This window comes from Pimephales promelas, chromosome 22 (genome assembly GCF_988280905.1).
Source record: "Pimephales promelas chromosome 22, fPimPro1.hap1.1, whole genome shotgun sequence".
NCBI classification, from domain to species: Eukaryota; Metazoa; Chordata; class Actinopteri; order Cypriniformes; family Leuciscidae; genus Pimephales; species Pimephales promelas.
The window spans coordinates 1,652,318-1,663,136 of record NC_142790.1 but is presented as its reverse complement, the minus strand read 5'-3'; positions in this window follow the sequence as shown (position 1 = coordinate 1,663,136).

The window sequence follows — 10,819 nt, the reverse complement described above, 5'->3', positions numbered from 1 at the left end:
AAGAGGCGAAACCAATGGATGAAGCCACAGCCGGTCCATCCCGGGAATGTGGCGCAACCCCGCCAGACTATTTCAATTTTCTGAATTTTCTTAAAGGTTAAATAAAGCAACATTGTAAAAAGATGAAAATGACTTGATTTTACTTTCAATTCCTTTCTTCTCCAAGGTATTAACATTAACATTTTTCATTAGTGTAGGACGTTTCTGTCCATAAATGTAAGCACTGTGGCAGTAGTACACTGTAAAAACGCTTTATCTAAACCAAAAAAAAAAAAATGTGGCAACAGATTACAAGCAATATATTAATTACATTTAACAAATTAGAATTGAGTAATAATTAATCAAATTAATTCCTTAAAAGTTAACCATTTAAAATGAGTAAAACTTACAACAACCAAAAAAAAAAAAAAAAAATTTAAGTCACCATTATGGTGATCAGTGTTTGTTTTAAAATGCCGGTTTTCTCCTTCAGTGATTCTGCTTGTTAACATCAGGCTTTATAAAATAAGGAGTTCTCAATTAATCTTTGACGTCTGTCTGTTAGTGAGATATTTTTGTTAATTTTTAGATAAATTATTTTTAAATCAAAAAAATTTAAACGGTTAACTTTTAAGGAATAACTTGATTAATTATTACTCAATTCTAATTTGTTGAGTTTAATTGATAATATTGCTTGTAATCTGTTGTCAGAATTCAATTGATTAGATAAAACATATTCACTTTTAAAGTGTATTTAGAAAATGTACACTTGTACTCTTGATACTCAACAAGTACTTCAGTACTTTTACTCAAGTAGACATCTGACTGCAGTACTTTTGCTTGTACTTGAGTAAAATTTAGCAAGGGGTATCTGTACTTTTACTCAAGTAATAAAGCTGTGTACTCTGTCTGGTTTCGGGGTCCGGTTCGCATTGAGTCGTCGGTCGAACAGAGCCGAGAATGAGCCGTAGGGCCTTCGCTGTGGAAATCACAGCAAATGAGTGACCTGTACCCCTAATCAGACTGATTCTACCCGCCTCTCCTTCTCTCACTCTTTCTTTCTTTTATTTTTGTCTCTCGCTCTCTCTCTCTTTCCTCTCAGCCTTACTTGACTCTTTTTTTTTTTTTTTTTAAAGACGGCCTTATTAGTATTGCAAAGTCATCCGTGTGGGAAGTCAAGCGAGACTGAGAAATAATAGACGAACGGCTGAAACATATTCAAACCTCGACGACTCTGCGACATCCAATCTCCACCGGCCTTAAAACAACAAACACTGAGAAAGCGTTCGTTTGAGCGAGGACCAGCGGCTCTCTGAGGACTCACTGCGGCACTGGCTTTTCTGATAACCGTGTGTGTGTGTGTGTGTGTGTGTGTGTGTGTGTGTGTGGCCACGGTGATGGGAAGGTCTGCCTTTGTCTATCTGGGTGTTTTTATATGTCACGGCTCAGTTTGTGAGCGGTCTTATTTTCTCACAAGTCCACTGTGACGATAACTGTAGACATATTGCTAGAGATGCTGTTTGCGTTCATGTTTGATGAACAACTTATTTTATGTGTCTTTATAGGGCTGTCAGCCGAATTGCTGCAAATCTTCTCACGTTTGGCTCAAACATGGCACGTGTGTATGTTTGAATACCAAACTTATTTGAATATCAAACCTTACTGAGTGGTTTGTTGGTTTTGAAAATAACCTTAAATATCTTAAAGCTTTATCTTAAAGGATTAGTTCAATTCAGAATTAAAATGTCCTTATAATTTCCTCACCCCCACGTCGTCCAAGATATTCATGTCTTTCTTTCTTCAGGCAAAAAGAAATGAAGGTTTTTGAGGTTTTTTTGTTTCTCCATATAGTGACTTCAATGGGGTCCAACGGTCCAATGAGTTTCAGTGCCGCTTCAAAGTCTCGACACGATCCCAGCCGAGGAATAAGAGTCTGATCTAGACAAACCATCAGTCATTTATGTTAAAAAAAATAAACATTTATATACTTTTTAACCACAAATGCTCATCTTGGACTCGCTGTGATGAACCGCACGTTACGTAATCACGTTAAAAGGTCAAGCGGGACGTAGGCTTTTTTACAGAGCGAACTTGAAAAGACTAAGTAAAACGCCTTTACAAGAAAATAAAAGGTAAAACAACATCGTCAGACGATTTCTAAGATGGAGGAGAAAATGTTTTTCGTCCAAAAACCTGTTGAAGTCACTAAAAATCCTGTAATATTTTCCTCAACAAACTTTCTTGTCGACTGAAGACAAAGACAATTTTTCTGAAGTGAACTAATCCTTTAATGAACTAACAATTTGGGTACAGTAAGATTTTTTAAAAGAAAATAATAATTTGGTCAAAAAAAAAAAAAAATTCTATTAAATTATTTAAAAATAAAAAATTTAAAAAAAAAAAAAAAATCTAATAAATTCTATTCATCAAAAAAAATCACGGTTTCCATTAAAATAAGAGCTTTACATCTATTTCCATCATTTACACTTGAATACTTTTAAATCGATCTTGCTTATCACATACACGTTTTCATGTTTTATGGGGACTCATGATATTTATACTGTACAAACTATATATTCTCTCCCCTTACACTAACCCTATATCCATCACACAAAACGTTCAGCATTTTTCCATTTTCAAAAAACATCTCTATGATTTATAAGCTGTTTTCCTCATGGGAACCAAAAATGACCCCACAAGGACAAGGATTTCCATCTTAGTTGGGGACATTTTGTCTTCATAACATTACCTGGGCACACAAACACACACACACAGGCCATGAAAGAAACCCATGATATAATCAAGCTATCTTTCCCATCTCATGTAAGTGATCTCATACTAAAACAGTGGCTGAGTCACATGACCCTTTGACATAAACCCAACAGGAAGAGATCAAACATTAGCCCTATTCCTTCGACCTTAACACACTTAAACACACATACACACACACGGCTCCTCTTAACACACCCGCAGTCTTGCGTTCTCATGTTTCATGGTCTAATCTCTCCCTGTATCTGTTAATCTTTACTATCTTAGCTGTGTCTGTGTTGTAGGGGCTTTCCTGTGCCTGATGCCGGAGACTGAAGTCTTTTTGTTGCTGTGAGCCGGTCCCGACTCCGAAACCCCCGTCTGATGTGGTCAGCAGGGGAGTCCTCAAACTGCCACCTGTTGGGATAATTATTGACCAAACACATGCTGAATCGAGACAATGGGAGTTGTCCTAGTCACTTTTGATCGCCTTGAGGCCTGAGGTCACTCCAAACTGCATAAACATGCTCTGGGTCTCATTAGTTATTGTCTTTAAACTTAAATTCGCTGTCTGGGTCTTGGTTTATGGTCTAGACCACCACAGTCTATTTCCAGCATACTAAAGATCGTAATTACCTCAACCACGGGTCAAGAATTGGCAAGAAATCCATGGCTCTACATGCACATTATTTGGTTTCACTTTATTTGGATGGTCCCTTGAACACATTCTGTTGACTTTAACATTGCACCTACTGTACATCTCTACTAACTCTCATTGGAGCCTTAGTAGCCTGTTAGGGTTGGGTTAGTAGATTAAGTTGACATGTACTTCTAAAGTTACTTATAGTCAGTATAATGTCTGTTGAGGAGCATGAGAATAGAGAGATAAAAAAAGATGACAATCTATAGCACCTAAAATATACATATTAGCACCTGAAATTAGCTCATGAAATGGACATATTAGCACCTAAAATGTACATATTAACACTTAAAATGAACATATTAGTACGTAAAATGTACATATTACCACCTAAAATGCACATATTAGCACCTAAAATGGACATATTGGCACCTAAAATGTACATATCACCACCTAAAATGTATATATTAGCTCATGAAATGGACATATTACCACCTAAAATGTACATATTAACACTTAAAATGTACATATTAGGACCTAAAATTGACATATTAGCTCATGAAATGGACATATTAGCACCTATAATGTACATTTTAGCACCTAAAATGTACATATTAACACTTAAAATGAACATATTAGTACGTAAAATGTACATATTACCACCTGAAATGCACATATTAGCACCTAAAATGTACATATTAACACTTAAAATGTACGTATTAGCACCTAAAATGGACATATTAGCACCTAAAACGTACATATCACCACCTAAAATGTATATATTAGCTCATGAAATGGACATATTACCACCTAAAATGTACATAATAGCACATAAAATGTACATATTAACACTTAAAATGTACATATTAGCACCTAAAATGGACATATCAGCTCCTGAAATGGACATATTAGCACCTAACATGTACAAATTAGCACATGAAATGGACATATTAGCACCTAAAATGGACAAAAGTTTAACTTTTGAAAAGGTATACAGCCCGAATACAAGTTAGTTGACATGTAGTTGCAAAGTTACTTATATTCAACATAATGTTCAAAAGGGACCATAAAAATAAAGTGTTACCCATTATGTATTTTAAATGCTGTTGTGCAACCTTAAAAAAAATGTATAAAGATGTATCTCTTCCGCGAACACTTGACTCAGTTCTGCTAATGCACTAATTATTTCTATTTAAAAAGAAAAACTGTTCTTTCTCTATTGAATCTGTCTTTCATCTCTTGTATTATTAAAACTTTGCAGTGCAGCACGGCCCCATTTGACGCTTTGTATAAAGTTCTATGTATAAAGGTAAATGTCTGGGTCTCGGCGGGTCAAGCACTTTTACGGGGTCTAGTCTTCATCTCTGATGTGAAAACGAGAAGACTTCTTTTGCATAGTGAAACTTCTCCATTTTCAAAATTTTCTGCTTGAAGAAAGATCAAAAGGGGATCATCTAATTTGCAGCCTGACTCAGTCTCCGCCACGAGGGAAACATTCAAAGGCTGATGCTCACAAAGTGATGCTTCATACTCCGAGTCGGACGGATTTGCAACAAAACCCAGCAGATACCGCCTCACCTCGGCACAATCCCACCGAACGTCTCTCTCTGAGTCTCTGTCAGGTGCGACTCTGCCGTTCTGATATTTATGAAGCGCCTTTGAGTTTCAGCTCTTGCATATGGATGTGTGACTGGGATATTTCATCCCGTCTGCTTCTTTTCATGTGCAGAAAATGTCGACGAGTATGGGTTTCATGTGAGGTTTTGACTTGGTGTGTCTGCAATCCAATTAAACGAAGGGTAAAGCTTCTGCGATGTAATCCCCGGATGGATCCTTTGAGCGCTGTTCGCTCCATTCAGAATGAATCATTTGATTAGGCATCAAAGTTTGCGTGATGACAAATTTGGGTCATTTGAGGCCATCTTTGAGTAGCATTAATGCAGTGAAATTGCATGTATAACTTATGGAGATACAGTAGGAATCGCTTCATTACGGCGTTACTCTTCAGCGATGTAAAACAAGACAAACTCTGCTCACACTTGCCTTCATTTCAGCTGGTTTCCTCTGATTTTGTGAGTTGGGGTCCCAGTGGATCAATAGACTGTGGAAGTTGTTTTTTCTAATCAAGATCTCAGTAGACATTGCGTCTACGCTAAGAGCAAAAAAGCTGAAGGATGAAAGTGAACATGAGCCACTGTGTGGATTTTACTGATAGCTCTAATGAAGCACCGGGACCGAAAATAGCTCTTGGAAGTTTGGGATATTAAATTAGTTTTTGCCTCACTCAGATCAGACACACACATATAAACAAACCCATAAGAAAAATGTTAAATGCTAAAAACTATTTCTTGTAGTTTGAGCTTGAATGTACAGTACTATTGGGACAAACATTTTGGGGCAATCAACTTAAAGGAGTTATTCACTTTTCAAAAAACTTTTGCTGATAATTTACTCGCCCCCATGTCATCCAAGATGTCCATGTCTTTCTTTCTTCAGTCGAAAACAAATTAAGGTTTTTGATGAAAACATTCCAGGATTTTCTCCATATAATGGACTTCAATGGGAACCAAACGGTTCAAGGTCCGAATGAGAGTTTCAGTTCAAACTGCAAACTGTTCAAAGGGCTTTAAACGATTCCAGACGATGAATAAGGGTCTTATCAAGCGAATCGATCGCTCATTTAATAAATAAATAACAAAGTTTAAGTTTTATAAGCTCAAATGCTCGCCTTGATCTGTTCTGTGATGAGCGTTCGTGAATCTCCTGTTCAAACTTGTTTGTCAAAATGAACGAATCTTTTTCCGAGTCAATTCGTTCGTTTTTTTCGTTGAATGAACTAAATGACTCGGATGACTTCATTGCAAAACCAACCAACCACCTCACAGTTTAATGTATTGTTAAAAAGCTAGGTGGTTTCTTAAGTTTGATCATTAATCTGCTATGTCATGTTGTCTTAGTAATGTCAAGTTGTCATGACTGGCAGGTTATGATGTATTGGTTTATGTCAAGGTGTCATAACAAAGACATCTCAAATGCATTAAAAAATGTCATAACAGTTGTCACAAACATGCATAAAACTGTCATTTCATGATCATGTTAGTCTTATGCACACCCCTTCAAGTCAAGTGTTACCGAATTTTTCTTACCCCAAAAATGTTGCTTGTTTTAAGCAAAAACTCACTTAATTTTGAAATCAAGTATTTTTAGATATTTGAACTGCAAACAAGACAAAAATACTAAGTAAGTAATTTTTTTTTGCCATGCACTTTAGCATCATCCATGCATATTCAGCTCATGCCAATACGGTCTGCCAGTCTGAGCTTTCATGTGCTGTTTCATCCCAGATGTAAGTGAACATTAGAGACTTCATGCGGTAAATGCTATTTTATTAGCAATAGCGGTCCAAACCTCAAAAATAAACAAACCAAGTCTTTCATGTGGATTCAGAGATTTGAGAATCGACACACCCTCTCATTTAGAGGCACGGCTAAAATTATCATGACTCATTAAGAGGTTAAAATCAGAAAACTGGAAAAGTTTCCAATTAAGTGGCTGATTTGTGGTAATGCCAACTTTTCAAAAACACAGTACCACACTTCTAATTAATAAACACAAAATGCTATATTAATACAAGCTTCATAGTAAATCAAACGATTGCTTTTTTTTTCAGTTTGAGTGGTTACTTGCGAAATGAAAGATGCAAATACACTCTGACAAACGAAATGTGTGCTTTTGTTCGGGTGCTAATCATTCCTCAGGAATGTATGAAAGATAACTCAGGACACGAAGGAGCAAATTTGTTAAATGGACTCTCCATTGTTCCCGCAAAACCACCATTATTTTAGATACGGCAGCCGTAGACGCTGTGAAATTACTCAATCTCATTGTTACAGAGCCTTATTACCCCCCAGAGAACAGAGTCCAGTCAAATACAATCTTATAGAAAGGCTGCTTCTCTCTCCATCCGCAAAAGTGCCAGGGATTACTAACAGTAATTGGTCATAAACTGATGAGGTGCTTTTGTTTAAGAAACGTATCATTACTGAGTGTGGAAGTGCTCTCCCAAATCTTATCAGAAAATGGACACGTTTTATCTTGCGCCCTTAAAAGCATGCTGGGTTCCTGCAAAGAACACACTCACAATACGTCTCTGACACAATCACAATGGAAGTTGATGTGTTTATAACATCTGAGTTTCCTTCAGTGGCGCCTGATTAGCATATGCTGAGCAATGCCTTCACACTTCCTTTCTGGAGAAACAACAATAGGTCAGTGAACTGGACAAATGTGGCCGCATGTGATCTGTGTAATGGGGGACCAGAGGTCAACACATCTGACAAACACCCAACAACAACCAAATTCGAAACCAAAATTAAACCTTTTGTTTACGCTAAGAGTAAAAGTTGATCCGTCTTGCCTCATTGTTTGAGACATTTGCATGCAAAACTGGAATAAAATGCAATGTTTATTTCCAAAGGTGATCACTGCGTGGCACTCGGGAATTACACTTATTGAGGTTTTGTGAAAGAGCATACTATACTGTGAAAATGAATATGCTTTATCTAATCAAAAAAGATTAAAGCAATATTATTAATTAAATGTAACAAATTAGAATTGAGTAATAATTAATCAAATTGATTCCTCAAAAGTTAACCATTTAAAATGAGTAAAACTTACAACACCAACCAAACAAACATACATTTAAGTCACCATTATGGTGATCAGTGTTTGTTTTAAAATGCCGGTTTTCTCCTTCAGTGATTCTGCTTGTTAACATCAGGCTTTATAAAATAAAGAGTTCTTAATTCATCTTTGACGTCTGTCTGTTAGTGAGATATTTTTGTTAATTTTTTGGTGTAAACTTTACTCATTTTACATGGTTAACTTTTAAGGAATAATTTGATTAATTATTACTCAATTCTAATTTGTTAAGTTTCATTAATAATATTGCTTGTAATCTGTTGCCACAATTCTATTGATTAGATAATGTTCATTTTTACAGTGTACTGTTTGAAACTTTTATTAAAGCTGCAGTCTGTAGTTTTTCCTCTTTGTCGCCATCTCTGTTAGGAATCTGCAATTGCAGTGATTCGTGTAATTATGGACTTTACGTGGGTTGTGCCTCGGCACGGCACAGCGTGGATGAACACAATGTTTTGAGGAGAGTGTGCAGCTGTCGGTCGCCGCTCCGGTACTGGCCGAGACTCTTTATGTGTACAGATGTGTGTGTGTACAGATGTGACATAATAACGCAAAGACTCTCCCGCAGAAATCCACCAGTCTCACTGGAGTTAAAAACATTACTACAAGCGTACTTTTCTGAACCGAGCTACGGCAAGCAGAGAGTTTTGAACACTGGCTGTTTATGTTACTTTATTTTGGATCATTTTTAACCCAAAAAAGTCACGGACTGCAGCTTAAATGAATAATACTTTCACATAACATTTTAAAGAAAAGTAAGCAGAAAACAACAAAAGCTCATTTCAAAGACATAAAAAAAAACAATTTGGCAGCCTAATTCATGATTATGACATATACGTTTTTTTTGTTTTGTTTTTTTCATATTTATCTCTATCAAAATCATTCTGATTTGTCATAAATACGATGTTTATGTCATAATTATGATTTAGCATCTTATACTAATTATGACTTAGGATGTCACCATTTTTACCTTTTATCTCAAAATTTGGACTTTGTATCTCAGAATTTGGATGTCATAATCTCGACTCATTTTTACATTGTAATAATATAGCAAAAGAATAGTATACACTGTCATGCAGAATCTGTATTATTAATGCAATAAGTGTAAATGTATTTTTTATATATTTTACAATTTTTTGTAATTTAAGTTTAAGTTTTATAAATGTTTAGTGTATTTTTGTCATTTTTAGTATTTTAATGTATAATGTTGTCTGTATAGTTTTTAATCATTTTTATTTGAGTTTTAGTTTGCTATTTTAGTAGGCTATATCAAACTATGAAAATGATACATGTTTCCTTGGCAAGGAAATAAAATTATTTTATTTTACTGTACTTTAATTTAGGCCTATTTATTTATTTTATTATTTCAACTTATTTTTATTGTATTATATCTTCAATTTTTTGTCATATTTTTGTTTTAGTTGTATCCCTGCTGTGCATGCAGAATGTATCACTGTAAAGCAATGTGCTAAATGTGAATTTTTACATTTTCCATTTTTATTTTATTTTAGTCAGCACTGCTTCCCGACCGTAGCCTTGCAGTGTTGCAGAGTCTCGACTTATGAATATGAATTAGATTACGTGACTGGACGCTCCAGAGCGGTTACCAAGCAACGTCAGCGTGGCCTAGTTAATATTCATGAGCTCAGCCCTTCCCACAGTAGTGCCGTCTCGCTGCTGGTGTTGTGGACACACAGTTGAGCGGCTTGAGCTCCTGTGTCCAGCAGTGCGGGCTCCCTCGGAGAGTGTGTTATAAAGAAGACTCGGACATCTCAAATCAAAACACTAACCCCGAAGTGCGAGGAATTCGCGCAACAAAGCCACACATTGCATGAGGGTTTTCAGCATTTAAAACTTCTCATTGAGATTATAGGCTTACCTGCATGTGAAATATTAAATCCGATTCAATGAATTAACATTGGATGCATTTTCATGGTATGCAATTCAATAGACTCAGGTTACCAAAGGGGAAAATGCTGGCTTCTGACCACCTTGCTTTCCTTTCCCTGATTTGATGCACGAGAACACTGATGAATAATAAAGTATAAGCTAAGTCGTGTCATGTTCACTTAATCTAGAATGTTTTAGCTGGTTTGTTATTGATCCAATGTCTAAACAGCTTCAAAGTCCACAAGTCCATCTGATCATCATCTGGACTAGATCAGTGAATGATGAAAACATCGAAAACATGCAAATCCAACTATAAGTGAGTATACCTAATTTACATAGTGCAGTGAAACCGTTTGTTCTTGGTGACACATCAAAAATCCAGGCAGTCATAGGCCTAGTTGTATGACATGTTCAGACAAACCTCAGAAATAGCCTACATTCACGTTTTCAACAACACAAATCTTTTGTATTGACAATCCAATGATCAATGAAAAACAACATAAAGTCATTTGCAGGGCGGATCTTCCATCATGTGCTCCCTCAGAATGAGAATGACAACGAATCTTGTGACAATTATTAATGACTGTAACATTTGATTGTCTCCTGATAAGGGCAATCGGTCATAAAACATATTTGTCCGACTTTAACGGATGGCCCACTTCTGCTGAACCCGTCATATGCAAATTTAATCCATGCACAGAAATACATATTAGTATAATTCTTGAGGCTTTATTGAGAATAAGCATTGTGAAAATGATTTTACAAGAGAAAGGATCATTAATCAAATGTTTTGTTTCTGTAGGCTATAGATACTGGATAGGCGGGTTCGAGGATCAGCGCGCGGCGCGTTCTGGACGGACT